This window comes from Eurosta solidaginis, chromosome 5 (assembly GCF_040869045.1).
Source record: "Eurosta solidaginis isolate ZX-2024a chromosome 5, ASM4086904v1, whole genome shotgun sequence".
NCBI lineage: Eukaryota > Metazoa > Arthropoda > Insecta > Diptera > Tephritidae > Eurosta > Eurosta solidaginis.
This window is the reverse complement of record NC_090323.1, coordinates 146,578,533-146,584,319: the sequence shown is the minus strand read 5'-3', so window position 1 is coordinate 146,584,319 and position 5,787 is coordinate 146,578,533. Positions and strand designations below refer to the sequence as shown.

General features: G+C 38.2%; 1 pseudogene; it reads left to right on the top strand.

Annotated features, from left to right (window-relative positions):
• The first annotated feature begins 4,693 nt into the window (after positions 1-4,693).
• LOC137254306 (craniofacial development protein 2-like) lies at positions 4,694-5,530 on the top strand (annotated as a pseudogene).
• The last annotated feature ends 257 nt before the right edge of the window (positions 5,531-5,787 follow it).

Here is a 5,787-nt window from a genome sequence, read left to right as displayed (position 1 = left end):
CGACTCCAAGTGGCATCTGCATAGCAGATGAGTTGTCATTGAGAATTTTATCACTCGTAGTGTTTGCTAAGTCACTGCACAAGGGCGGTCCCGCTTAGGAAAACTTTTTTCTAAATTTTTGATGTTGCTTTGCCCGGGAATTGAACCCAGCATCTTCGGCGTGGTAGGTGGAGCAAGCTACCAACACCACACCAGGTAGCCGCCGTATATATGTATGTATGTTTATTAATGTGCTGATATATCTATTATTATATGTTCTCCTACATACGTATGTACATAGTCATGTGTTATTACGTATTTATTAGTACATACAACAATTTATTATTAGTACATAGACAAATGCATTATTGTTGCGGGTGTTTGAAGCTACTTTTATATAAGCATATGCAAATACTCTGTGATTCGTAGTCACTTTTAAGCCGCTTTTCTGTAATTTTAAACAACGCTTGCCACTATATAAAGCTTCAGTAATAATTTATAGTTATTGATGTAAGAACATCTTTGCTCACCGCATGGAAGAGCTATAACCAAACGAACGACCTGTCGGTGTGTACGAAGCACTATAAGCTTGCTATCGATAACAAAGTTTATCGGAAAGTTATCGATTTTTTTTTCTGAAACTACTGCAAGTCGGTAATGTACGCTGGTGATGCCAAACTTGTTACGCATATTTCGTCACAAGAAGATAGATATAGTCTTCATCCTGATCTGTATAACCTAGTTGAATAGTTTAATGCAAATGTAATTATACTAAACCTGCCGAAGTGGAAGTTCATGTGCTTCACAAGGAAATCCTACCAATCCCATGAGTATATGATTAAGCAAGTCATTAGCTTCGTAGACTTGGGCGTTGCAATGGACCCTAAACTACATTTTTAACAGCAAATATAATGTGTCATGAACAGAGCCAAATGAACTTTGAGGTTCGTCAAACGTTGATCTAAAGAACTCAATGATCCATATATTACTAAAACTCTCTTTATATCTTTGGTGAGTCCGCTATTGGAATATGCTTCGATAACCTGGAACGCACGTTATCAGGCCCACTGTAATAAATAAGAATCGGTTCAAAAGTAATTTAAACTTTTCGTGCTAAGAAACTTACCGTGGGATCCCTCCAGGATTCTCCCTACCTACTCCAACAGCTCGAGGCTTATACAGCTTCCAGGGATGATAAAAAGCCCGTGTCTGCTTGGTGAAATTATATTTAGTGTTCCCATTAGACCATCTAGACATTTTCAACCACTTCATATAAGCACATGCAGATCGAATTTCAAAATGCCTGTCCGTTTTCTGTGAACTGATTTCCATAAGCACTGCAAAAATTTTGAAACCTGCGACGCGTTGCTCGTAATAAAAAAATATCTGTTGACTGGACAGTAAATGCAAACTATAATGATTTGGCGGGAGGCTTAGAATAACGTCCTTTCCAACCTTTAGACAATGGAGCCCTAATTACTGTATGAGAAAATATATCAACTAGCTGCTCGAATCGAGTCCATTCCGCCAGCATTAATATAATCAGCTCCAGTTGCTCGGCATCACAGTCCATCCCGACAACTTATTATACTTATACTTATAAATTTCGATCACTTATATTTTTAATAATCATATTTTGGACGATTAGTTGTTAAATTTGTAGACTAAATAACTAAATAAAAGTTAGCGACTTGTTATCGATATATTTTCGAAATGTTATCTATTATTTAACTTATTAATCGATTATTTCTGTGCGTATTGTCCATTTATCCATTTTGGAGTCGTAATAAACACGCAATCGACAAAAATGTTGTCGATGTGTTATTAAGCAGCTATCAGCAGGTTATTGATTTGTATATCGAAAATTTATCGATTTGTTGTCGAACAACTGCCGTTTTGTTCTCCAAACGCGACCAAAAAGTATATGTGATATCAGCAACTATAGTATTATGACTTTGGGTTTCGAAAGTCAAAAAATTCAATCTTAATTTCTCCAGTCTCCATAGAGTAGTCTTAACTGTGAGACCTATGCGACCGCACTTAAACATCTCAAATCGGCACCAAAATCTAAATGTGATATTTTTGACTTAGCCTATTACCATTCGAACGGGTGAGACTGGAAAAAATCATTTATTTTATATGGACCACCCTAGCGTATATGCTTATCACCAAAAATTCTGGGATTCACTCAGAAATATTATGATCTCATGTGATTATACAAATTGTATAAAAAAATAACGTATTTGCACAAGTATCATAGCTTTAATCAAGATTTGTTATAAATTTAATATTACTTATGTAAGTTCGATGGTAGTGGTGAACAGCAGTGTACATGTGACGTGCTAATTAAATTTAATAATGATTGTCGTCTTAACTGTTTTTCACAAAAAGTATGTCTATTCATTATGCTTGACATAAATAAGCAAAATAAATAATGTTTTTTGTTCTTTTGTTTTATTATTGTTATCGTTTTTTTCGGTACTCACAGACACACATACATAAATTTTTTAATAAGTATATACATATACAAATGTGTGTCCGCGTTAGCATTTCAATTATGAGCTCATTGTAATACAAATATGCATTCCTCTTGTTGCATTTATATTTGCAAAGATTAACATATAAAAAAATATGCAATTGCTCTCATAGTACAGTAGCAAACACAAATATAGCAGTGGCGATCAAATTGCGTCCATTTAATTCTTCTATTTTTATTTGTAATCACTTAAGAAAAAACTTCCATAAGTTTTGTTGTAACTAAAGCTATGCAAATCAATCCCAATAACATTTTCGAAAAAACTCGACAATTTATAAATGGTTTCGTTCTCGAAAAAGTTCGAAAATTTGAGAAAATTTTAGGAAAATTTCGAACTTCCTACAAAGTGTTTTCTGAATTTATTGGTAGGCAATTTTGTAGCCCAATCAATGTTTGCTTAACGAAGTACAAGTGATTTATAATTATTTTAATATTTGCATTGATTTTTGACTTGAAAAGAAGAAAAGCCTCCCAATAGTTTTGTAATTTAAGCCTTCAGAACCAATCTCAAAACTGTTTTCGAAAATATTCGAAAACACGAAAAAATTTTACGAAAATATCGAAATTTCTTTTTAAGCTTTCTGAATGTTTTTGAGTTTACAATTTTGAAGTTAAGCTCAATCAATTTTAGTCTAACAGAGGTCAAAAATAGACCACTTAAAATTCAAGTCGGTGTTTTACTTATTTTCAGATTTTATTCCATATAAAAAGTAAAACGGTGCCCTCTTCGTATGGAAACAAAATATAAAAAAAAGGAAAAAAATATATCAAAAATCAATGCAAATTTTAAGAGACCTATAGCTTATAATTTGTAAGACTAAAATTGGTTGGGCTACAAAACAGCATATTCAACAAAATTAAAAAAAACTAAACAAAATTTTCAAAATTTTCTGGGATTTTCGAATTTTTTCAAAAACGTGTTTGAGATTGAATTGAATAGTTTTAGTATCAATATTCATGTAAGTTTTTTCTTAATAAATGAATAAAGGCAAGTCGGCACATACCTCGCAGGAGTATAAGGCCTAGCTTCTCTTTCGATTTTCGTCATGCTCCTTTTAATTTTTCCTACAAATCGGTGGGAGGGAACTACATGTTTTGGCATCTGTAAGGCAGATGAGTTTTCACTGGGAAGCTTTTCAAGGAGGAAATATACTCGGAGTGCTTACCAAATCATTGCAGAGGGGCGATCTCTTCCAATTGAAAAAACTTGTTTCGTAATTTTTTCATGTTGCTTTGCAGATATTTGAATCCTGGATGTACGGTGTTGTAGGCGGAGCACGCTACTACCACACTACGGCGGCCGCACGTTTTTTCTTACATCATCAAATATAAAAAAAACAAGTAAGGAAGGCTAAGTTCGGGTGTAACCGAACATTACATACTCAGCTGAGAGCGTTAGATACAAAATAAGGGAAAATCCCTATGCTGGAAAATGAACCTAGGGTAACCCTGGAATGTGGTTGTATGACATGTGTATCAAATGGAAGGTATTAAAGAGTACTTTAGAAGGGAGTGGGCCACATTTCTACTGGTGGACGCCTTTTCGAGATATCGCCATAAAGGTGGACCAGGGGTGACTCTAGAATGTGTTTGCACGATATGGGTATCAAATTAAAGGTATTAATGAGGGTTTTAAATGGAGTGACCCTTAGTTGTATATGTGAAGGCGTTTTCGAGATATCGACCAAAATGTGGACCAGGGTGACCCAGAACATCATCTGCCGGGTACCGCTAATTTATTTATATGTGACCTCGGGGAGGGTGGAGCCGTTTGTAGAAGTCCACGAAAGTGGGGAAAGCTTCTGACCGCCATTCACCTGGGAATGGCCAGAGCGATTCTTTTGCATGCGGTTCAAGTAGCTCACTACTGCCGGTCGCTTGTGGCCAAGTATCCTCTGGGTAGCCGCTAAACGTCCGTTTAGCTGTGAGCTAATGTGAGAAGGCGACAACCTGGCTAGGCCACTCTGACATAATCGGTTTAAGGGCTAGCCGGGGGGAGATCTCATCGGCAGCGTCTTTACACCTCTAGGTGCGGCTGCAAGCGGGCGTCTGTCTTGGAGCAAGCGGCTCGCTATATAAACGTGCAAGTAATATTTTCACCTCCGCTGAGCGGGTTGTGCGCTGGGCTTGGGACCCGCCACTTAAAACCATACTCCAATGAAATATAACAACAAGCCTCGGACAAATACACTCTCTATTGATGACGACCATGGCAAACATTTGAAGGACAATGAATTGAGGGCATGCACATGGAACGTCCGCTACCTGAATGGGATTGGTTCAGATGCCCGGCTCGTTGATGTCTTCGTCAAAGCAAAATCTGACATCACCGTCATCCAAGAAATGCGTTGGACGAAGCAAGGCAGAAAGAAGATCAAAAATTATGACATTTATTGGAGTGGCCATACGAATAAGCGCAGTTTCGGCGTCTGACTCGTGGTGGGAGAGAGACTTTGTCGGCAAGTTCTGGTGTTCACACCTCTGGATGAACGTCTCGCCGCTATCCGAATAAAAGTAAATTTTTTTAATATATCATTCATCTGAGCCCATGCGCCGATAGAGGAGAAAGACGATGAGGTGAAAGACACTTTTTATGAACAATTAGAACGCACATACGAGCGCTGCCCGCGTCATGATATAAAAGTCGTGCTTGGTGACTTTAACGCCAGGGTGGGCAAAGAAGGTGTTTTTGGCAACACAGTCGGAAAGTTCAGCCTACACAATGAAACTTCTCCTAACGGACTGAGGCTGACTGACTTTGTCGGTGCTCGAAACATGGTCATACCCAGGTTCATGCATAAAAAGATACATCAAGCCACATGGCTGTCTCCTGATCGAAATACTCGCAATCAGATCGATCACGTTGTGATAGACGGACGGCATGCATCCAGTCTTTTAGATGTGCGCACGATCCGAGGACCTAACATCGACTCGGACCATTATCTCGTTGCAGCCAAAATACGCACCCGCCTCAACGCGGCTAAAACCAAGGAACAAAAACAAAGGGAAAGCTAGACTTCGAAAAGCTTCAATCACAACAGACTGCCAATGATTTCGCAACTCGACTCTCACACCTGCTCTCTGAGAGCACAACTCATCATGAAGGAATACAGGAGCAGTGGGAGTATATCTCCAAAGCACTTCGTACTGCCGCCGAGGAAAAAATTGGTTGCCGGCGACCACGAAAAAACAACTGGTACTGGCTGCTAGCCACCAGGAATAACGCCCGAAAATTTTACCAAAAAACACGGCGACAGACGGAAGGTTTTAAG